This window comes from Orcinus orca, chromosome 18 (assembly GCF_937001465.1).
Source record: "Orcinus orca chromosome 18, mOrcOrc1.1, whole genome shotgun sequence".
Lineage (NCBI taxonomy): Eukaryota > Metazoa > Chordata > Mammalia > Artiodactyla > Delphinidae > Orcinus > Orcinus orca.
Window position 1 is genome coordinate 29,033,265 of NC_064576.1, and position 24,846 is coordinate 29,058,110.

The window sequence follows — 24,846 nt, forward strand, 5'->3', positions numbered from 1 at the left end:
AATCATCCTTTTGTGTTCTATGATGCAGGTTAAATATATAGCTGGATGATGGATGGATACGGAGATAGGAAAGAAGGGCCCTGAACACTTCTATGTGCATTATGGTGCCACATTTAATCTTCATAACATCTCCATTTTGCATATAAGAACACTAGGCACAGAGAGCTTTTGTCACTTGCCATCTTCCTCTCTATCCATCCATCCACTTGACAAATATTTATTGAGTTCCTACTATTTGCCTGTGACAGGTGTTGGGAACAGACAGACATGCAAGATAGACATGGTTCCTGCCCTCAAGGATCTTAGAGTCCAGCATGGAATCAAGCATGGTATAATTAAAATAATTATTGCATAACTAACTAATTAATTGTAATTATGAAAAGTATATAAAGGAAGTACTTAGGTAGGGAAAGAGAAAATTGAGGTAAGGCTCAGCAATGAAGGAATAAAGGATGTCTGAGGTTAATGTAATAAGACACATTCTTCTATATTTCCTCTTCCACTTACTGTGAAATTAAAAATAAAGTACCTATTGAGCTTGTACTGGATGCCAAAGAGGGGGCTAGAGCTGTGGACTTTATAATACAGGTCAATCCCAGGAAGGAAACAGATGTTCTTAGTAAGAATAATGCAGAGATTGCTGTTTTATAAAGGGCAGAGTCAAATTCCTGGGAGAAATTTTCCTTTCCTCAGAGAAGGAAAGTGTATGGTGTATGGTCTTTGTGAAAAATTCATGCTCACTTGGGTGGGGTGTACCAATTTTTTAATGAAGAAATAAACACTTTACGTTTACAGTTTGGTTATAATTGAGATTATAGTTCAGTTTAAAGTGAAATCAGAGTACCCATTTTTTGTTCCATCACAGGACTGTTGTTCAATTTTCGCCTTTAGGGATGAATGAGGTCCATTAATATTCAATTGAAAGAATTCATCTCAAAGAATTCAAGCAGGAACCAGGGAGATATGTTTCCCAAATGAAGATGGGGTAATTGATTGGGGGCCTCGGATGAGGAATATCCAGAAAAAAGGAGGGGGATTAAAGAGAGAGGGTCAGCAAAGAAAGAGCACCCAAATGTTCCTGCTCATGTAAACGTCAGTCTCTTATGAGTTGAATTAATATGTCAGTCTGCAGAGATGGATAAATTTGGGTTGCTTTGATTTACTCCTAGATTTATATTGATGAGTGGATATGGTATGGGTAGGGGAGCTCATATTGTGAGAGCTAAGGTTAGTGCAAGTACGGGTGCAATTATAAATATGGTGGTGGAAGATGTGGCTGGTCGTAAGGGTTCTTTAGTGAACAGTTTGATTGCATCGGCGAAAGGTTGTAGTAGGCCGTATGGACCTACGATGTTTGGTCCTTTTCGGAATTGTATATAACCTAGGATTTTGCGTTCTACTAATGTTAGAAATGCTACGGCTAAAAGAATGGGAAGAGTGAGTGTTAAAATGTTAATTATAAACATTTGTTGAAGAGAGGATTTGAACCTCTGAGTATAAAAGTTTAAGTTTTATGCAATTGCCGTACTCTGCCACTTCAGCAAAACCCTGATCTTGGGCAGGGCATATTTGCGCTAGATTATTAGGTTGAGATTGGGTCACTAATTGTTTGAAGGCGCTTTTTAAAGTTGGCCTTATTTCTCTTGTCCTTTCGTACCGGGAGAAATGCGTAATAGATAGAAACCGACCTGGATTGCTCCGGTCTGAACTCAGATCACGTAGGACTTTAATCGTTGAACAAACGAACCCTTAATAGCTGCTGCACCACTAGGATGTCCTGATCCAACATCGAGGTCGTAAACCCTATTGTCGATATGGACTCTAGAATAGGATTGCGCTGTTATCCCTAGGGTAACTTGTTCCGTTGATCAAAATTTTGGATCAATAAGTGATGTTATACTTTGGCTGGTAGGCCTAGGTTTTAATCACTCGGAGGGTTTTTTATACTCCGAGGTCACCCCAACCGAAATTGTCAGCTCATGTAAAGCTTTGTTATCCCTTGGTGGTATTATTTTATGCTTTTTGAGTTGATTAATTGAAGCTCCATAGGGTCTTCTCGTCTTATTGTGTTATCCCCGCCTCTTCACGGGGAGGTCAATTTCACTGATTGGGAGTAAGAGACAGTAAAACCCTCGTGTGGCCATTCATACAAGTCCTTATTTAGAGAACAAGTGATTATGCTACCTTTGCACGGTCAAGATACCGCGGCCGTTTAACGATTGTCACTGGGCAGGCAGTGCCTCTAATACTAGTTATGCTAGAGGTGATGTTTTTGGTAAACAGGCGGGGTTTGTGTTTGCCGAGTTCCTTTTACTCCTTTTAATCTTTCCTTAGTGCACACCTGTGTTGGATTAACAGTATGATTAATAAATAATTTAGTGTTGGGTTATATTTATTAGTTGTTAACTATCAGTATATTATCAGTTACTGATATAGGCTTGTGCAAGGAGAAAATTTTTCTTGTTACTCATATTAACAGTATTTCTTCTATAGTTGAATAGATTAGTCCAATAGTCAGGCTAGGAGTTGTTTTATTTATTGTTGAAATTAAAACTTGTTTTTGTTGTTGAGCTTGAACGCTTTCTTAATTGGTGGCTGCTTTTAGGCCAACTATGGTTTAAGTTTTATGTTACTCTCTAGTAAAGGTTGTATCCGTTTCTAAAAAGCTGTACCTTTTTAGACTAACAGTTAAACATACGTTGAAACTTAATGTGGTTTTTAGTATTGTTTAATGTTGAACTGAAATTCCTTTCTTGGACAACCAGCTATCACCAGGCTCGTTAGGCTTTTCACCTCTACTTACAAGTCTTCTCACTATTTTGCCACATAGATGAGTTTGTTCTAATTACTGCTCATAAGTAGCTCGTCTGGTTTCGGGTAATTTAACTTAAGGTCTCTTTGCTAAATTATTACTAGTTAAATCATTATGCAAAAGGTACAAGGGGTAAACTTTGCTTTTTTCTACTTTTAATAATTCTTTCATCTTTCCCTTACGGTACTTTCTCTATAGCGCCACTGGTAGTTAAATTTCTATCTCCTATACTTTAGACGTATGGTAAATGTTTTATTTGGTTGACTTATAGTAGTAGTGATGGGGGGGGGTGGGCTAGATATAGTTCAAGATGTACACGGGTTGTGGAATCTTCTAGGTGTAAACTAGATGCTTTGTTTAAGCTACATCTTGTTTATCCAAGCACACCTTCCGGTATGCTTACCTTGTTACGACTTGTCTCCTCTTGTACGCCTGCTTAGCATGGGTTAGCGATCTGGGGCTTTGCTGTGGTACTTGAGGAGGGTGACGGGCGGTGTGTGCGTGCTTCATGGCCTTATTCAATTAAGCATTCTATTCTTAATTTACTGCTAAATCCTCCTTTAGTTTTTAGATTTCATAAAAACTTTCGTGTAGGTTTAAAGGGGTGTTCTTATTATAGAAAATGTAGCCCATTTCTTCCCAACCCATAGGTTACACCTTGACCTAACGTTTTTACGTGCAATAGTTGTGCTTACTTTCGTTCCTTTTTAGGGTTTGCTGAAGATGGCGGTATATAGACTGAAGTAGCAAGGGTTGGTGAGGTTAATCGTGGTTTATCGTTTACAGAACAGGCTCCTCTAGAAGGATATGAAGCACCGCCAAGTCCTTTGAGTTTTGGGCTGTTGCCGGTAGTACTCTGGCGAATAGTCTTGTTTTGGGACTATTTAAGTTTACGACTAAGCATAGTGGGGTATCTAATCCCAGTTTGGGTCTTAGTTGTCGTGTACTCAGTTTATGGTAAAGTTACTTTCGTAGTTTAACTTAATTTTAATTATGGCTTTTTACAGCTTAATTAAGGTTTAACTTTATTTTTATATCGTTCTTTGACACTCTTTACGCCGGGTGTCTATTAATTTGGGTCAATCGTATGACCGCGGTGGCTGGCACGAAATTTACCAACCCTAATTAGCATGGCTAGGTCAAACTTTCGTTCATAGCCTAATTCTTGTCACTGCTGTATCCCGTGGGGGTGTGGCTAGGCAAGGCGTTGTGAGCTACTAGTATAGTGTGCTTGATGCCCGCTCCTTTTAGTCTTTAATGATTTGAAGGGCATTCTCACTGGGATGCGGATGCTCGCATGTGTAAGTCTGCTAAGAACTAATAGAAAGGCCAGGACCAAACCTTTGTGTTGATGGGGCAATAATGTCCATCTAGACATTTTCAGTGTCTTGCTTTATAAAAATTTAAGCTACATCAACGGGGGGGGGTAGAAAATTATTTGTATAATTTCATTATGGGGCTTGTGTCAGATTTAGTATTGATTTATTAAAAAAAGTGCGCGTAGATCTAGGGACGAAGCACTGTAGGGGGGTGGTGAATATTAAAGCAGACGATCAGTTTTGTAAGGGGGAAGGGGGGTTAAACCTCTATGAGATAGGGTTTTTTGAGTCCGGGGGGAATATGGAGTACTATGTCCTGTGACCATTAATTAAATAACACCTGTTGGTTGTGCTAGTCCAATCAAAAATACACACGGGCCCAGCTACAATTTATCTGACTGTGACAGGGCCTTTCTAAGGCCATAGCTGAGTCGGTGCAAGCCCCCCCCAAAAATTAAAAGATACCAAATGTATGAAACCTCAGTTATGTTAGGCATGGGCTGATTAGTCATGAGTCCATCGAGATGTCTTATTTAAGAGGAACGAGTGGGCGATTTTAAATTAAAATGGTCCTGAAGTAAGAACCAGATGTCTTATAAAGATCATTATTAGCTACCCCCACGAAGTATGGGCCCGGTGCGAGAAGAGGGATCCCTGCCAAGCGGGTTGCTGGTTTCACGCGGCATGGTAGTTAAGCTCGTGATCTAATGGAGTGACCATAGGATATAATGGAAATAAAAATATTAGGGGACATATAATATGTAAGAGCATGCATATTATGTAATATGTAAAATTAATGATAATTAATACGAGCTTTAACTTATCGTATGGAAAATAAATGAATGCACAATAATACATAGCATGTATATATGAATATTTATAAGGAGAAGACTAGAATATTAATATGCATGTGTATGTGTGTATGTGGTGTGTACAGTAAAATGTTTTTAAAACAGTTACTTTTAATACTGAGGTAGTACTGTGATGTTATAGTAATTGTACAATAAGCTTTTCCAAGGAATAGTTTATGTAGAATTCCAGCTTTGGGTGTTGGTGGTGAGGTTTAATGTCTCTTCCTTGAGTCTTAGGGAGGAATAGGGTTCTCCTTTTCCGGTTTACAAGACCGGGGTATTTTGTTATACTACAAAGACCCTTCATTTTAGGAGTTTATTTTCAATAAGGCTGATTGTTGGCATTAGCACTAAGATCAGGAGGAAATATAGAATAGATGCTAATTGGCCTACAATGATGTATGGGTGTTCTACAGGTTGGCCCCCAATTCATGTTAGGGTTAGGAGGTCTGCGATTAGAGTTCAAAATAAGAGTTGGCTAAAGGGTCGGAATATTATGCTTCGTTGTTTAGATGTTTGAAGTATTGGGATAAAGATTAGGATGAGGATAGAAAGTAGTAGTGCTAGTACTCCTCCAAGTTTATTGGGAACTGATCGTAGGATTGCGTATGCGAATAGGAAGTATCATTCTGGTTTGATGTGTGCAGGGGTGCTTAGTGGATTTGCTGGGGTATAGTTATCAGGGTCTCCTAGTAGGTCAGGGGCGAATAAGGTTAGTGCTAGCAGGGTTAGGATTAAGAGTAGGGCACCTAGGGTGTCTTTAATTGTGTGATAAGGGTGGAATGGGATTATATCTATGTTGGATGGGATTCCTGTGGGGTTATTGGATCCTGTCTCGTGTAGGAACAGTAGGTGAACAGCTGTTAATGCTGTGATGATGAATGGGAGGATAAAGTGGAAGGCAAAGAAACGTGTTAGTGTTGCTTTGTCTACGGAAAATCCGCCTCAGATTCATTCTACTAAGGTGGTGCCGATGTAAGGGATTGCTGATAGGAGATTAGTAATGACGGTTGCGCCTCAGAATGATATCTGTCCTCAGGGTAGGACATAGCCTACGAATGCGGTGGCTATAACTGTTAGTAGTAGGAGTACACCAACGTTTCATGTTTCTTGGAATATATAAGAGCCATAGTATAGGCCACGTCCGATGTGGGCGTAGAGGCAGATGAAGAATATGGAGGCTCCGTTTGCATGTAGATAGCGGATAAATCAGCCATAGTTGACGTCTCGACAGATGTGTGCGACTGATGAAAAAGCGGTTGAGGTGTCTGGTGTATAGTGTATTGCTAGGAATAAACCTGTTAGGATTTGTGTGATTAGGCAGAGGCCTAATAAGGAACCAAAATTTCATCATGAGGAGATGTTAGATGGAGTGGGCAGGTCAATGAATGCGTTGTTGAGGATTTTTATTAGTGGGTGTGTTTTTCGGATATTGGTCATTAGGGTTCTTGTAGTTGAATTACAACGATGATTTTTCATGTCATTGGCCATGGTTGGAGTCCATGTGAGAATAATGGCAATATATATTGTTTTTACTATGAGCACTATTTTTGTGATTAGTCTTGTGGGGGTTTCTTCAAAGCCTTCACCAATTTATGGTGGCTTAGGGTTGATTGTGGGTGGTGCTATGGGATGTGGAGTTGTTTTTAGTTTTGGGGGCTCATTTTTAGGTTTAATAGTATTTTTAATTTATTTAGGAGGAATGTTAGTTGTGTTTGGTTATACAACGGCCATGGCTACTGAGCAATATCCTGAGGTTTGGGTTTCTAATAAAGTTGTATTTGGGGGATTTCTTTTAGGCCTAGTGTTAGAGTTATTAGTAGTGATGTATGTTTTAAAGGGTGGGAAAGTGAATATTGTGTTTGAGTTTAATGGGTTGGAGGATTGAGTTATTTATGATACAGGGGATTCTGGATTTTTTAGTGAGGAAGCTATGGGGATTGCTGCGTTGTATAGTTATGGCGCTTGGTTGATTGTTGTTACTGGATGGTCTTTGTTTATTGGTGTAGTGGTTATTATAGAGATTACTCGGGGTAATTAAATAGTAGTATACTGAGGGTTATAGTGATGAGGAAAGATAGGAAGTAGAGCTTGATAAGTCCTTTTTGGTTTGAAGTTAGTGTGGAGGCTTTTAGTTGAATGAGAGCTGTTGTTTTTGGTAGAGCTGTTTCTATTCAGATTAGATCTAGTAAGGAGGTTGCGAGCTTCTGGCTTATTGTTAGGATTAGATGGGGAGGTAAGCGGTGTATGATTGTAGGGAAGTAACCTAGTAGGGTAGAAAATTTAATAGAGTCTGATGAGTAGGGGTATTTTAGGTTTTTTGAGTAGGTATTGATTTCGAATGCGAGAACAAAGCCTAGGGTTGTTACTGTAAGGGCTGTTAGTTTTAGATATAGAGGTATAGTCATTAGAGGGGTGTTTATTGGGGGTATGCTATTGGAGAGGATGAATCCGGCAAAGATACTTCCGATTAATAGGCGTTTAATGGGGTTGATCAGTATGGGATCTGTTTCATTGATGTTTATGAGAGGGGGGAAGCGGGGTTGTTCTAGTAGAGTAAAAAAAATGATACGAGTGCTGTAAATAGCTGTTATGGAGGTGGCGATTAGTGTTAGTAATAGGGCTCAGGCGTTGGTATAAGACGAAGTGGCGGTTTCAATGATGAGGTCTTTAGAATAGAATCCTGTGAGAAATGGTATTCCTGTTAGTGCGAAGCAGCCGATGATTAGGGCGGTTGTGGTGAAGGGAAGAATTTTGTATAATCCTCCTATCTTTCGAATATCTTGTTCATTATTTAAATTGTGGATGATAGAGCCAGAACATAGGAATAACATGGCTTTGAAGAAAGCATGTGTACAGATGTGCAAGAATGTTAGGTGTGGTTGGTTGAGGCCTAGTGTCGTTATTATTAGGCCAAGCTGGCTGGAGGTGGAAAAAGCAATGATTTTTTTGATATCATTTTGGGTTAAGGCACAGATAGCTGTGAATAGAGTGGTAAGGGCGCCTAGAGAAAGTATTATTGTTTGAATAAGTTCATTATTTTCTGTTAGGGGGTGAAAGCGGATAAGTAAGAAAATTCCTGCTACGACTATTGTGCTTGAGTGAAGTAGGGCTGATACTGGGGTGGGACCTTCTATTGCTGAGGGTAGTCATGGGTGTAGACCAAATTGGGCTGATTTTCCAGCTGCGGCTAACGTAAGTCCTAGGAGGGGGAGGGTTGGGGGATTTTGGCTGAGTGTAAAGATTTGTTGTAAGTCTCATGCATTTGTATTATGTAGGAATCAGGCTATTGATAGAAGGAATCCAATGTCTCCGATACGATTATATAGGATTGCTTGAAGAGCGGCCGTGTTAGCGTCTGTTCGTCCGAATCATCAGCTAATTAGTAGGAAAGATATAATTCCTACTCCCTCTCACCCAATAAATAATTGGAAGAGGTTGTTAGCTGTGACGAGGATAAGTATAGTGATGAGGAAGATGAGTAGATATTTGAAGAATTGGTTGATGTAGGGGTCGGAGTGTATGTATCATATTGAAAATTCTATGATAGATCACGTAATGAATAGTGCTACGGGCATGAATATAAGTGAAAAGTAGTCTATTTTAAAGCTGAGTGTTAATTTAAGAGTATGGATAGTGATTCAGTGTCAGTTTGAGATGAGTATTTCTTGATTTGTGTGGATAAATATTGTTATTGGGACTAGGCTGGTGATGAAAGCAAAGAGGGTTATATTTTTTACATAATGTTGATACTTGTTGTTTTTGTAGAAGTCTGTACTAGATGCTATAACGGGGGTGATTAGTATAAGTAGTGTCAGTAGGGTGGAAGAGGTAAATAAGTTTATTACTTTTACTTGGAGTTGCACCAATTTTTTGGTTCCTAAGACCAATGGATAACTACCATCCTTTAAAAGTTTGAAAAAGCCACATTGTTAGGTGTGGAGCACATGAATTAGCAGTTCTTGCAGTTCTTTTTCGGTAAATAAGAAGGCTTTATCTTCTATTTTTAGTCTCACAAACTAATGGTTTTTTTAAACTATACTTACAATAAAGAGGTCCTAGAATGATTTTAGGATTTAGTGATAGGAGTAGGAGGGGGATAATGTGTAGGGCTATTAAGGCATGCTCTCGTGTAAAAGTAGGGGTAAGATTGTTGATATGGTGTGTGTGTTTGCCACGTTGTGTTATGATTAGCATATATAAGGAGTAGAGGGCTGTGATTACAATGTTTACTCCTATGAGGATAATAGTGAGGTTTGATCATGAGAAAGTTGACATAATTACAAGTAGCTCTCCGATCAAATTAATGGTAGGGGGCAGGGCGAGGTTTGTTAGGCATGCTAATAGTCATCAAGTAGTTATTAGTGGAAAAAAGATTTGTAGGCCTCGTGCTAGGATTATGGTTCGGCTATGAATGCGTTCGTAGTTTGAGTTTGCTAGACAGAATAGTATGGAGGATGTAAGGCCATGGGCAATTATTAAGGCGGTAGCTCCTATGTAACTTCAAGGGGTTTGGATAAGGACAGCTGCAATGATGAGTGCTATGTGGCTGATTGAGGAGTATGCGATTAGTGATTTTAGATCTGTTTGGCGTAGACAAATAGAACTGGTTATGATTATCCCTCATAGAGATAGTACAAGGAAGGGGTAAGCTATGTGTTCTGTTAGGGGGTTAAGAATTGATGTGATTCGTAGTATTCCATAACCTCCGAGTTTTAATAGTACAGCTGCAAGGACTATTGAGCCTGCAATGGGGGCTTCTACATGTGCTTTGGGTAATCAGAGATGTAATCCATAAAGGGGTATTTTTACTAGAAAGGCTATTATGCAAGCTAATCATATGAAAGTGTTAGATCAGGAGGTTGATAGTGGTTGGGTTCAGTATTGTAACAGTAGGAAATTTAGGGAGCCTACTGTATTTTGTAGGTATGTTAATGCTACTAGTAGAGGGAGAGATCCTATGAGTGTATAGAATAGGAAATAAAGTCCTGCGTTAAGTCGTTCTGTTTGGTTGCCTCAACGGGTGATGAGGATGAGAGTGGGGATCAATGTGGCTTCAAATGTAATATAAAACATAATTAGTTCTATAGCAGTGAAGGTTATAATTAAGAGGGTTTGTAGCGTAACCAGTATTGTAATGTAGAGCTTTTTTCGGGCAAGTGGTTCTTTTAGGAGGTGAGATTGACTTGCTATTAGTATTAAGGGGAGAAGTCATATTGTTAGCATTAAGAGTGGTGCGGAAAGGGGGTCAGAGAAAAATGTTAAAGAGTAGTTAAGACTATTATCGTTAAATTGATTAAGTAGGAGTAAGCTTGTAAAGCTAATTAACAAACTATGGGCTGTAGTATTGATTCAGATAAAGTTACTTTTTGATAATCAAGTCAGAGGTATAAGTATGATAGTAGGAATAATAAATTTTAGCATTGGAGGAGATTAAGGTTTTGTACATAGTCAGTACCATATGTGTTGGAGACTATGACTAGTAAGGCTAGTCCGATAGCTGCTTCGCAGGCTGCAAATACTAGGAGAATGATTGGTATCATGTTGGCTAGGGTGAAGTGTGTGTTTAGGATTGTGAGGGTCGCTAGGATGAATAATGATAGTATTATGCCTTCTAGGCATAATAGTGCGGATATTAGGTGGGATCGGTGTATTAATAAGCCTGTGAGGGATACTGCGAAGGCAATTAGAATATTAATGTGGACTAAGGACATTTGGTACTTGTGGGTTTAGGTCACAGTCTAGTGGGTCGAAACCACTTGTTTTATTTTAAACTAAGTATCATATTTATTTCATTCTAGGCCTTTTTGGGTTCATTCATAGGCTAGGCTAGTTGCTAGTAGAGAGATTAGGAATAAGGCCATGAGGAATATTGTTGTTAGATTATTTGTTTGGATTGCTCAAGGTAGGGGGAGTAGGAGAGTAATTTCTAGGTCAAAGAGGAGAAAAGTAATTGCCACTAGGAAGAACTTTATGGAAAAGGGTAGGCGGGCAGATCCTATTGGATCAAAGCCACACTCATAAGGACTAGTTTTTTCTGCATAGGCGTTTAGTTGGGGGAGTCAAAAGGCAATAAGTATGAGTAGTAGGGCTAGGGTTGTGTTTGTTAGTAGTGTTGATAGAAGGTTTATTGTTCTTTTTCGGGGTATACCGAAACTAACTGATTGGAAGTCAGTTGTACTTATTAATACTAAAAGGACTATGAGCCTCATCAATAGATTGATACATAGAGGAATAATCATACGACGTCTACGAAATGTCAATATCAAGCAGCGGCTTCGAAGCCAAAGTGGTGACTTGATGTAAAGTGGAACATTACTTGGCGTATGAAGCAGATAATGAGGAAGGTGGATCCGATGATGACATGTAGTCCGTGGAAGCCTGTGGCTACGAAGAAAGTGGAGCCGTAGACTCCGTCTGAGATTGTAAATGGGGCTTCATAGTATTCTGATACTTGGAGTAGAGTGAAATAGAGACCAAGTATGATTGTAATAAGGAGGGCTTGGAGTATATGTTTACGGTCACCTTCTATAAGGCTATGGTGGGCTCAAGTGATAGACACACCAGAAGCTAATAGTACGGAGGTATTGAGGAGAGGGAGTTCTAGTGGATTTAAGGGGTGGATACCTGTTGGTGGTCAGGAGCCTCCTAGTTCGGGAGTAGGGGCAAGGCTTGAGTGGTAAAAAGCTCAGAAGAAGCCTGTAAAAAATAGGACTTCTGATAAGATAAATAGGACTATGCCATATCGAAGTCCTTTTTGAACGGTTGGTGTGTGGTGGCCCTGGAAAGTACTTTCTCGGATGATGTCTCGTCATCATTGGTATATTGTTAAGGTGTTTGTTAAAAAACTTAAAGTCAGTAAAATTATTGAGTTGAAATGGAATCATATGATTAGGCCCGATGTTATGAGAAATGCTGAGAGAGCTCCTGTAAGTGGTCAAGGACTGGGGTTTACTATGTGATATGAGTGGGTTTGGTGGGTCATTATGTATTGTCTTGCAAGTATAGGCTTACTAGTAATGTAAATACGTAGGCTTGGATCAGGGCTACAGCGAACTCGAGGATGACTAATAGAGTGAGGATAATAAATGTGATGAGGGCTGTGGGTAGATTAATGCCTATTAATGCAAGAGTTGCACTTCCAATTAGGTGTAGTAATAGGTGACCTGCTGTGATGTTTGCTGTTAGTCGTACTGCTAAAGCTAAGGGTTGAATAAATAGGCTGATAGTTTCGATTATTACTAGCATAGGAATTAGGAAAGTGGGTGTGCCTAATGGTAAAAGGTGGGCTAGAGATATTTTTGTCTTATTACGGAAGCCGATAAAGACGGTGCCAGCTCATAGTGGAATAGCCATGCCTAAGTTTATAGAGAGTTGAGTAGTAGGTGTGAATGAGTGAGGTAACATTCCAAGAAGGTTTGTGGAAGCGATGAAAAGGAAAAGTGAGGTGAGTATTAGGGATCAGGTTTGTCCTTTGAGGCCATGCGTAACTATCAGTTGTTTTGATGTGAGTTTGGTAAGTCATTGTTGGATAGCGATTACACGGTTATTGGTTAATCGATTAGGTGTCGGGAATAGTATGGTGGGAAATATAATAATTAGAGTAGTGATAGGAATACCTAGTACAACTGGGATTATGAAAGAGGCAAATAGATTTTTGTTCATGTGCAGTTTCAGGGGATTTGTTGTTTTTGTAGTTTGGTGTCTGCTGGTTTAGGGGAGGGAGAGTAAAAGTGCTTTGAAATTTTTAGTTGAAGTAGTGCGAATAAGGTGAAGATTATGGAGAGAATGGTAAGGGGCCATGTTGATGTATCTAGTTGTGGCATATCACTAAGGGGAGTTTATAGCTCTCAATCTTTAACTTAAAGGGTTAACGCTAGTTTAGCTTCTTAGTGAAATTACAATATGGATGCGGATCATTTTTCGAAATTTTCTAAAGGTACTAGCTCGAGAACGATTGGTATAAAGCTGTGATTTGAGCCACAAACTTCTGAACATTGCCCATAGAACAGGCCAGGTCGTGTTGATGTTAGGGTTGTTTGGTTTAGGCGGCCAGGAATTGCATCTGTTTTTAGGCCTAGGGAAGGGATAGCTCATGAGTGTAGTACGTCTTCTGAGGAGACTAGTATTCGGATTGTCATTTGTATGGGTAGAACCATTCGATTATCTACCTCTAATAATCGTAGTTCACCTGGTTTTAGATCTGAGGTTGGAATTATGTATGAGTCAAAGTTTAGGTCTTCGTAGTCGGTATATTCATAGCTTCAGTATCATTGGTGTCCTATTGTTTTTACGGTAAGGGAGGGATTGTTAATTTCGTCTATTATGTAGAGAATTCGTAGAGAAGGTAGGGCGATTATGATTAAAATAGCGGCTGGGAGGATAGTTCAAATAGTTTCTACTTCTTGAGCATTTATTGTACTAGTGTGGGTTAATTTGGTTGTAAGTATTAGTGTAATAATATAAAGAACCAAGGAGCTAATTAGGAAGATGATCATTAATGCGTGGTCGTGAAATTGTAGAAGCTCTTCCATAACAGGTGATGCTGCGTCTTGTAGGCCTAGTTGAAAGGGATATGCCATGGAGATATACAGGATTTTCACTTGTGATTTAACTTTGACAAAGTTACGTAAGACTTTACTAATACCTCGCTCATAAAGAAAGACACAATGGCTGTGATGTTGGCTTGAAACCGATTAGAGGGGGTTCGATTCCTTCCTTTCTTGAATATTTTAGGTTGACGTATACTGGTTCTTTGAATGTGTGGTATGGTGGAGGACATCCGTTTAATCATTCAAGGTTTGTGGAGATAAGGTCCACTGCTAACACTTCTCGTTTAGATGCGAATGCTTCTCAGATAATGAAGATTATTAGTATGACTGCTGTTAGTGAGATAAATGAGCCTATTGATGAGATGGTATTTCATGTTGTGTAAGCGTCTGGATAGTCGGAATATCGGCGAGGTATCCCAGATAGGCCTAGGAAATGTTGTGGGAAGAATGTCATATTTACACCTACGAATATAATTATGAATTGAATTTTTGTTCATGTTGGATTGAGTGTATACCCTGAAAATAGTGGAAATCAGTGGACGAAACCCCCTATGATGGCAAAGACAGCTCCTATTGAGAGCACATAGTGAAAATGAGCAACCACATAATAGGTGTCGTGGAGAATGATATCTAGGGATGAGTTAGCTAGGATAATACCGGTTAGACCCCCTACTGTGAACAAGAAAATAAAGCCTAGAGCTCATATTAGGGCGGGAGATCATTTAATACTTCCTCCGTGAAGTGTTGCCAGTCAACTGAAAACTTTTACTCCTGTAGGGATTGCGATAATTATAGTAGCTGATGTAAAATATGCTCGTGTGTCTACGTCTATTCCAACTGTAAACATATGGTGAGCTCATACGATGAAACCCAGGAATCCAATAGAAATTATAGCTCATACTATTCCCATATACCCAAAAGGTTCTTTTTTCCCTGAATAATAAGTAACGATGTGTGAAATTATTCCAAAACCGGGTAGAATTAAAATGTATACTTCGGGGTGGCCAAAAAATCAGAATAAGTGTTGACATAAGATTGGATCCCCTCCTCCTGCTGGGTCGAAAAAGGTTGTGTTTAGATTTCGGTCAGTCAATAGTATAGTAATTCCGGCTGCTAAGACAGGTAGTGATAGTAAAAGTAAGATTGCTGTAACTAGGACTGATCAGACGAAGAGAGGTGTTTGGTATTGAGTTATAGCGGGTGGTTTTATATTAATAATAGTTGTAATGAAGTTAATAGCCCCAAGGATTGAAGATACACCGGCTAAATGTAGGGAGAAAATAGTAAGGTCTACTGAGGCTCCTGCATGTGCTAGATTTCCGGCTAAGGGAGGATATACAGTTCAGCCTGTACCTGCGCCAGCTTCAACTATCGAAGACGCTATTAATAGTAGGAAGGAAGGGGGAAGTAGTCAGAAGCTTATGTTGTTTAGACGAGGGAATGCTATGTCAGGGGCTCCAATTATTAAGGGAACTAATCAGTTTCCAAAACCTCCAATTATGATAGGTATGACCATAAAGAAAATTATTACGAAGGCATGAGCTGTTACTAGAACATTATAAAGCTGGTCGTCTCCAATAAGTGTGCCAGGTTGACCTAATTCAGCACGAATCAATAAGCTTAGGCCAGTACCTACTATTCCCGCTCAGGCGCCAAATAGTAAATACAGGGTGCCAATGTCTTTGTGATTGGTAGAGAATAGTCATCGGTCTATGAACATAGGTAAAATGGTCGAGTAGGCATTAGACTGTAAATCTAAAGACAGGGGTAAAGTCCTCTTTTTACCAAGCCCTGTAGTGAATAATCATTTTGAATTGCAAATTCAAAGAAGCAGCTTCAATCCTGCCTGGGCTTCTCCCGCCTTTTTTTTCTTGCGGCGGGAGAAGTAGATTGAAGCCAGTTTACTAGGGTATTTAGCTGTTAACTAAAAGTTCGTGGGAGATGTATCCCTCCAATCTAGTGAGGATTTAGCTTAATTAAAGTGTTTGATTTGCATTCAATTGATGTAGGATATAGTCTTGCAATCCTTATTGGGCAGGGGTTAAGTAAAGTTATACTTGCTTAGGACTTTGAAGGCTCTTGGTCTTGTTTAACCTAAACCCCTATAGTAGGATAAAGAGTGCTGGTGTGAGTGGTAGAAGTATTGTGGATAGTACAATTGCTGTTGGTAGAAGGGTTATTTGTTTTGTAGGGTAGAATTGTCATTTTATTTTTGTGTTATTGATGGAGGGGAATAGGGTTAATGCTGTGGAGTAGGCAAGGCGTATATAGAAGTATAGGTTGAGTAGAGCTGTGATGGCTATGAGGGTGGGTAGGATGAGAGTGTCGTTTTTTGTTAGTTCTTGAATAATTATTCATTTAGGTATGAAGCCTGTGAGTGGAGGGAGCCCTCCTATGGAGAGGAGGGTGAGTATAGTGAGAGTTGTTATGATGGGTATTGTGTTTCATGTTTGGGATAGTAGTAGTGTAGTGGTAGTGGAGTTTTGGATAAGTAATATAAATATAGTGAAGGTTATTATAATGTAAATTGACAGGTTTAGTAAGGTGAGGGTTGGATTGTACGGTAAGATAGTAGTTATTCATCCTACATGGGCGATTGATGAGTAGGCTATAATTTTTCGGAGCTGTGTTTGGTTTAGTCCACCCCAACCTCCAATTAGAATTGATAGGAAGGATATGGTAGTTATTAGGTGTAGGTTAATTGATGGTGAAATTTGGTAAAGGATTGAGATAGGTGCGAGTTTTTGTCATGTAAGTAGAATTAGTCCTGTGCTTAAGGGAATGCCTTGTGTAACTTCTGGCACTCAGAAGTGGAAGGGGGATAGTCCTAGTTTAATGGCTAGGGCTATTGTTATTAGGATAGATGCTGTTGGATGGAATAATTTTATGATAGTTCATTGGCTGGAGTGTATTAGGTTAATAATAATTGCTAGTATAAGTAGTGAGGATGCTGTGGCTTGTGTTAGAAAGTATTTGGTTGAGGCTTCTGTAGCTCGGGAGTTAGGTTTTTTTATTATGATAGGAATGATGGCTATTATATTTATTTCTAGTCCGATTCAGGCGAAGAATCAATGGGAGCTAATAGTGACAATTGTTGTGCTTAGGATGAGGGTTGTTAGTAGGGTGATAGAGACGAATGGGTTAATTAGTATGGGAGGGGTGTGAACCAACATTTCCGGGGTATGGGCCCGGTAGCTTATTTAGCTGACCTTACTATAGACTATGGTGTGGTGTGGTAGCACGGAGAATTTTGAATTCTTAAGGGTAGGTTCGATTCCTACTATTCTAGAAATAAGAGGACTTGAACCTCTATTATTTACTCCATCAAAGTAATTCTTTTGTCAGACATATTTCTTGTTTTATGTTTGGGGTGGGATGCTTGCCGTTATGATGGGCAATGAGATGTGTCATATGCAGAGAGCTAGTGTCAGTGGGAGGAAGTTTTTTCAGAGGAGGTGTATTAGCTGGTCATATCGGAATCGGGGGTAGGATGCTCGGATTCATAGGAAGGATATTGTTAGTAGCAGTGATTTGGTGATTAGGTTTGTTGTGCATAGTTCTGGTGTGTAGGGATTGTGGAATGCTCCTAGAAATAAGATAGTTGTGAATATGTTTATTATGATAATGTTGGCATATTCTGCTAGAAAGAATAGGGCGAAGGGACCAGCAGCATATTCTACGTTAAAGCCAGATACGAGTTCTGACTCTCCTTCTGTAAGGTCGAAAGGGGCTCGGTTAGTTTCTGCTAGGGTGGAGATAAATCATATTATGGCTAGTGGTCATGAGGGGAAGAGCAGTCATAGTTTCTCTTGTGTAGTGTTTAGTGTGGATAGAGTGAAGGAGCCGTTTATTAGAAGCACAGATAGTAGAATAATAGCTAATGTTACTTCATACGAGATTGTTTGTGCTACTGCTCGTAGGGCTCCGATTAGAGCGTATTTTGAATTAGAAGCTCATCCGGATCATAGGATGGAGTAAACAGCTAGACTTGCAAACATCAGGACCCTACCATGAACTCTGATAAGTGAGTCAAATTGTGACCACATAATGAGATCCTTCCCAAGTTACTACCTGTCTTTCCTAGATGACTTATTTACTTACTGATTGACTGATTGATTGATTTATTGTCTATCCCAGCACACCAGTTACTATATAGAGCTAAACAGTGTTTTCTGGCTAACATTTCTATTTTTGAAGATATCTGCCTTTGTTTATAGGGGCTTGTTCCTATCAATTTCCATTTCAGGAATGCATTTTTTATTAAAACTTTTATTTGGGGATGATTGTAGATTCATAGGTCATTGCAATAGATAATACACAGAGATGTCATGTATCCTTCATCCAGTTCCCCCAATGATAGCATCTTGCAAAATTTACTGTACAATGTCACCAACAGGAAATTGATCTAATTTTATTCTTACTCAGATTTTCCCAGTTTTACATGCACTTGTGTCTTCATATATTTATTTCTAAATGATTTCATCACATTTATCAATTTGTGTAACTTGTGTAATAGAGTTGTCTTAAATGTTTCCTCTGTATCCATTGAGAACTACATTAGACTATGTTATAATTTATGCTTCAACTGTGAAATATGATTGAGAAAACTCAAGAGGAAAAAGAAGGTCAATTTACCCATAGTTTCTCTCTCCATTTTTCTTCTGTTATTTGGTGATTCCTTCTTCTACCATTTCTTTTCTGCTTAGAGTTATTCCTTTAATCATTCTTTTTTTTTTTAACATCTTTATTGCAGTATAATTGCTTTACAATGGTGTGTTAGTTTCTGCTTTATAACAAAGTGAATCAGTTATACATATACATATGTTCCCATATCTCTTCCCTCTTGCATCTCCCTCCCTCCCACCCTCCCTATCCCACCCCTCTAGGTGGTCACAAAGCACCGAGCTGATCTCCCTGTGCTATGCGGCTGCTTCCCACTAGCTATCTATTTTACATTTGGTAGTGTATGTATGTCCATGCCACTCTCTCACTTTGTCCCAGCTTACCCTTTCCCCTCCCCATATCCTCAAGTCCATTCTCTAGTAGGTATGTGTCTTTATTCCCGTCTTGCCCCTAGGTTCTTCATGACCTTTTTTTTTTCTTCTTCTTCTTAGATTACATATATATGTGTTAGCATACGGTATTTGTTTTTCTCTTTCTGACTTACTTCACTCTGTATGACAGTCTCTAGGTCCATCCACCCCACTACAAATATCTCAATTTCGTTTCTTTTTATGGCTGAGTAATATTCCATTGTATATATGTGCCACATCTTCTTTATCCATTCATCTGATGACGGACACTTAGGTTGCTTCCATGTCCTGGCTATTGTAAATAGAGCTGCAATGAACATTTTGGTACATGACTCTTTTTGAATTATGGTTTTCTCAGGGTATATGCCCAGTAGTGGGATTGCTGGGTTGTATGGTAGTTCTATGGTATGTCTTCCAGTGACTAATTATTTAGCATCTTCATCTGAGACTGCTTGATTTCCCCTTTCTTTTTGAAGGATACTTTTGCTGGATATAGAATTCTCTGTCAACAGTTTTTTTATTTCGCCTCTCGAAAATATCAAGCAACTTCTTTTGACCTCTGTGGTTTCCAAAGAGAAATGCACTTCCATTCCAATTGTTTTTCCTCTGTGTATCATTTCCTTCTTGCTACTTTCAAGACTTTTTGTTTGCATTTTATTTTTCAGAAGTTTGACCAGGATTTGTCTTGGTGTGGATTTCTTTGTATTTTTAATTTGGGGAATTACTCAGCTTCTTGAATCTGTAGGTTTATGTCTTTTGCCAAATTTAGAAAGTTTGAGCACTTTTACCTCTGTCTTCTTTCTCTGCTTCTTCTGGGATCTAATAACAAACGTTAGATCTTTTGTTATAGTCTCACTCTTCCTTGAGGTTCTGTTCAGTTTATGTGTTTTTTATTTTTTCAGTTTATTTTCTCTCTGCTTTGCAGATTAGGTAATTCATATTCTATCTTAAATTTCACTGATTTTTTTTTCCTTTGTCTCCTATATTCTACTGTTGAGCTCATGTACTCATTTTAAAATTCAGGTTATTATATTTTTTCAGTTCTAAAATTCCTACTTGGTTCTTCTTTATATTTTCTGTTTCCCGTCCTGATACTTTCTATTTTTCCATCTGTTTCAAGTGTGTTTATAATTCCTCATTAAAACATTTTTATGATGCCTGCTTTAAAATTCTTGTCAGATAATTCTAATATCTATACCATCTTGGTGTTGGTGTCTGTTATCTTTTTTCACTCACAATGAGATTTTCCTGGTTCTTGGTATGATGAATGATTTTCCACTGACACTGGGACACTTAAGGCATTAAATTATGAGGTTCCGCATCTTGTTTCAGTTCTGTGTTTTAGCAGAGTTTATCTGAAACTGCTCCAGCAGGAGTTGTAGAGTGCTGCCTCACTACTGCCAAGAAGTGGAGGAGGTACAAGTTTACTGCTCATCTGCTGTGACTCAAGTGCAGGGGCAGGAAAGAGCCTTCTCATTACTGCTGGGTGGGGCTGGAGGTCCAGGCTTTCATCCTCATCCTCACGAGTCCTCAACTGGTACCATTCTCTCTGGGAACTGGAGGAGAGCTGCTCCCCATGTGGCCTTCACTGAAACCATAGGAGGGTGTTGCCTCATTATCACTGATAATAATCCCTCATTATCACATTATCACTGAGCAGTGATGATGAAAGTCCTGACTCTCCATTGTGCAGCCCCTGAACCATCTCAAGGTAGGGCTACCTTGTTACTACCTGGTGAGAATGTCACAGCTCCCAACTTGGCTTTTTTGACACCACCCTGCAGGGTATTAGGGTGCCTTGTTGCAGCTTGTTGAGGGTGGAAACCTAATTTCCCCCTGGCTTACAGTTGTTTTTCTTTTTCTTTCTTTTTATTTGTCTGTGGCATTTGCCTGAAGAAGAACAATTATCATGTAAAAGTATTCTGTCTTTCTAGGCTGCCTACTCTTGGTTCTTCAGCTAGAGAGAGCAGCCTCTTTTGGTGTCTTTGTTTTGTTTTGTTTTTGTCTCTGCCTGAGGGTTTCCAGGATTCTGGCTTCTTTGGAACCCAGTCTGGGGTATGTGAGACAAAAAGAAAACTCTGGAAATTCACCACCATGTTATTCCTTGGGCTCAAAGTTTTCATTTCTCCAACCTTGAGAGCCTCCTTATGCTTGTTTTACATATATTTCCAAGGTTTTTAGTTGTACTTAGCAGGAGGAATAGGGAAAACTATGTCTACTTCCTCTTTTGAAGCAGAAGTGGAATTCATTTTTAAAATGTAAAAATGACCCTGGCTTGCAGGATGGTAGTGGTGATGGATTTGTGGAAGGAAGCAAATCCTGAGGGAACTCTGCTTACTCTTCCTTCAGGTGGTTTCTAGGACCATTTCTGGAGGTACTTGAATAAAGAGGCTGAAAGTTTAACTTAAGAATTTTCTTTAATAGATTCAAGAAGAAATAAGATCAACAAGAAAGTATCTCTTATTCTTTTTTTTCAAAGAAGCAAATTAAAGGTGAGAGAATAGATAGAGGGAAAACCAGATTTCTCTAGAATAAATGGTTATATTAGAGAAGTAATAGGAAAGAGCTGTAATAATAGTTAGAAATTAAGGTTTAGGGTATTTATATAAATGGATTTAGAGGCTTCTATTTTGAGAACCCTGAGAAAAAGGAAATCTCATTCCTGCGAGGACAATATGAGTTTCAAAGAAGAGCTGTAGAAAAGGGTAAAACTAGCATAAAAGAAGTAATAAAAAATGAGCCACAGATATGAGAAATCATATTCTCCAAAGTAAAGTTTCCCCCTTCTTCCCAACTTTATGCTGTCTTGAAATTCAATCTCAGTAATTTCCTACGACTATTGAAAGAGTATTTGTAAAACTCATTCCTCCAGCATTTCATGTTCTCTTTTGTTCATTAATTTAAATGAGGGTAGATGCATTCTGGAGGACAGAATTCTGAAATAAAGCATCATAAAAACCTGCTTTATAGCACAGGGAGTTCAGCTCAGTGCTCTGTGATGACTTAGATGGGGGAATGGGGAGGTCCAAGAGGGAGGGGATGTACATATACATAGAGCTGATTCACTTCACTGTACAGCAGAAACTAGCACAACATTGTAAAGCAATTATACTTCAATCAAAAAAGAGATCCTTAAAACTCATTTATTAAGGAAGTAAATTATTGAAGTTATCTTCAATGTACTTTACGTGCTAAAAATATTTTATCATATCCTTATCTTATCTATCCTAGCATGTACAAGTTGCTGTACTAGACTCCGTGATCCAAATTAAATTAACCACAAGGCCCTTTCCATAAGGTGTTAGGCAGTAACTGAGACACCTTGAATTAGTTTCTGGAGTTGGGTGGGATATTTATTATAAATGATTACACTAACCAGGGTACTCTACTATCCAAGTATGATATTTTACAAAGGTAGTTGTACTAGAATATATAAAAATTATCATGATTAATTCAATTATGAACTAGACATTTCACTCTACCTTGTGGTGACATGACTATAACAAGAATTTCTACACAAGGGGCAACGTGGAAGTAGAAAGAACATGATAGATTGGGTGAAAATACTGGCTCTGAAACTAATTGGATTTATACAAGTTATTTAATTTCTTTAAGCCTCAATCATTAATCCAATTCTGGAATCCTTAATCCTAATTGAATTCGGATTCTTAAAATTTAGATGCATTTGAGAACCAAAACCATTTACACACATACAGCTTACTATATACCTTTAGAAAATTGTACTGTTGAGCTATTTTCACTAGTACAACTTTACCATTCCAGGAAACTTTTACTCAAAAAGATAAAAGTTGCAAATAGCTGTATATATTTTTTTAGGAAAATCTCTTCATTCTGTTGAGCTATTTTCACTAGTACAACTTTACCATTCCAGGAAACTTTTACTCAAAAAGATAAAAGTTGCAAATAGCTGTATATATTTTTTTAGGAAAATCTCTTCATTCCTCCAAAAAGGCATCTACATGAACATTAGACTGTCAACTTTTCCGTAGCTACATTTTTCCCCCTAAAACTACTCTTTTCTCCTCCTTATTCTTAGAAACCCTTGCCTAAAAATCTCCAGCTTGCTGTGTTCACCACATCTCCTCTGAGATGGTTAAGGGATAGAACCAGCCATTTCACAAAGCTCAGAAATTGTAGTACAGCTCTTCCTTGCTCTAATCTTGCTCTGTTCTTAACTTTATTTCAAGACCATCAAGGTGACACATGCAAGCTGTTGATACTTACGTTTTGATGCACACATACACACATGTGGAATGTTAAATAGACGTTCCCAAGGTACAACTAAGTCCCAGGAAATCGTCTCTGTATCTGACAAAATCTTCTCCTTTCTAGGATGATACTTTAATCGGTTTGACCTTCCTTTCATGTCAGGAGATTACTGAGCCACACAGGAAATTTTCTGATAGGAGACAGTCATACACAAACTTTTTATTTGCTTCTTTTCAGCTGAAATATAAAATGCAATTTCTAGATTATACTACTCCAGAAACCAGTTGAAAAATGGAAAAGTTTGTTTCATACATGGTTTTGTTTTTATAAACTAACTCATCCCTATGCCAAAGGTTCAACCTAATGGAAGTAATGCAACAGATTCAGAATGGCCCACATCCTCAGGACTATTTTTCCATGTATCCCAAAGAATAAAGAACCATCTTAACATTTTTAAGTCCCGCACATTCTGAAAGAAATGCATCCTGAATGCTCAGAGATGGTAGCTTTCAGCGCAGCCCTGAACCATATAAGTCAGGTGTCCTAGGAGAGCTGCCACCTTGACCTGAGGAGGCTGAGTGTATTCATCCAGGTTCCCTCATGGGATCGGTTCTGCTCTGTAAGAGGCCAACCAGCACACAGCATATTTAGAGGCAAGAATCATCAATCCCAATGTCCAAAACTTTCAAAAGAGGAAGGATATATTTCCCAACCTGCCAATGGACTTCTCATCTCCCTCTGTGACATTAAACCAGCATTTCATGCCAAGGAGAGCATCTGAAGCAGATAATCCTCTTCATTGTTGCCTGGTGGAGGCTTAAATATTCCAAGAACCATCAATTTCAATTATTTCTAAGAATCCTGTAGAGTCTCTTGATGACCCATGGGGGTCACTGAATGTACATCTTTTGAAGGACAAAACAGTTGATTGAAACCAGTGAATTGGTGTGTGAAGAACTGAATTTGAGATGTAATCACTGTTTTTAAGTCTTTATTATGTGACAGTCATCCTACGGGCGCTTTCACAGATGTGGTCTTAACTACCTTTATAAAGTGAGTACTGTTATTTTTATTTTGCATGTGAGAATGCTGAAGCTTAAAATGTTGTCTAAAGTAAAATGTTGGGGCTTCGCTGGTGGCACAGTGGTTGAGAATCCGCCTGCCAATGCAGGGGAGGCGGGTTCGAGCCCTGGTCCGGGAAGATCCTACATGCCACGGAGCAGCTAGGCCTGTGCGCCACAACTACTGAGCCTGCACTGTAGGGTCCGTGAGCCACAACTACTGAGCCCACGTGCCACAACTACTGAAGCCCACGTGCCTAGAGCCCATGCTCGGCAACAAGAGAAGCCACCGCAATGAGAAGCCTGGGCACCGCAACGAAGAGTAACCCCCGCTCGCAGCAACTAGAGAAAGCCCCGCGCAGCAACAAAGACCCAACACAGCCATAAATAAATAAATAAATAAAATTTATAAAATACATGAATAAAATAAAATAAGATGTTGGCATACATGTTTAGTTGGGATTTGGAGCCATGGTTATATTTCAAAATGAACGTTTCTGGGCTTCCCTGGTGGCGCAGTGGTTGAGAGTCCGCCTGCCGATGCAGGGGACACGGGTTCGTGCCCCGGTCCGGGAAGATCCCACATGCCACTGAGCGGCTGGGCCCGTGAGCCATGGCCTCTGAGCGTGCGCGTCCGGAGCCTGTGCTCCGCAGTGGGAGAGGCCACAACAGTGAGAGGCCCGCCTACCACAAAAAAAAAAAAAAAAAATGAACGTTTCTTGTACAAATCACTTTGAGGATCATAGCATCATCGAAGGAAAATATGTCTAAAAAACAGATTTTGAAGACACAGAAGAATATGATATTTTATATCAGAAATCTCTGGCCTTGTAAAGTACAGGAAAATAAGTAGAGATGTTCAGTATGAATTTTTTTTTCTGAAATGAGATGGAACTAGTTTTATGCTCAGTTAAATCTTCCTGGTATTATATGTTAATTTTTGAGCGTAAAAAGTTTTTTAAACTTCAGCATAGACAAATTTTAATGG

General features: G+C 39.1%; 1 protein-coding gene and 4 pseudogenes across 1 annotated transcript in view; 1 reads left to right on the forward strand and 4 right to left on the reverse strand.

Annotated features, from left to right (window-relative positions):
• FBXL3 (F-box and leucine rich repeat protein 3) overlaps positions 1-24,846 on the forward strand; it is a 631,956-nt gene that overhangs the window by 475,700 nt on the left and 131,410 nt on the right. The window lies entirely within an intron of this gene.
• Positions 3,416-6,473, reverse strand: LOC125961892 (cytochrome b-like; annotated as a pseudogene).
• On the reverse strand, positions 6,422-8,911 carry LOC125961994 (NADH-ubiquinone oxidoreductase chain 5-like; annotated as a pseudogene).
• On the reverse strand, positions 11,183-12,805 carry LOC125961894 (ATP synthase subunit a-like; annotated as a pseudogene).
• Positions 11,183-14,589, reverse strand: LOC125961895 (cytochrome c oxidase subunit 2-like; annotated as a pseudogene).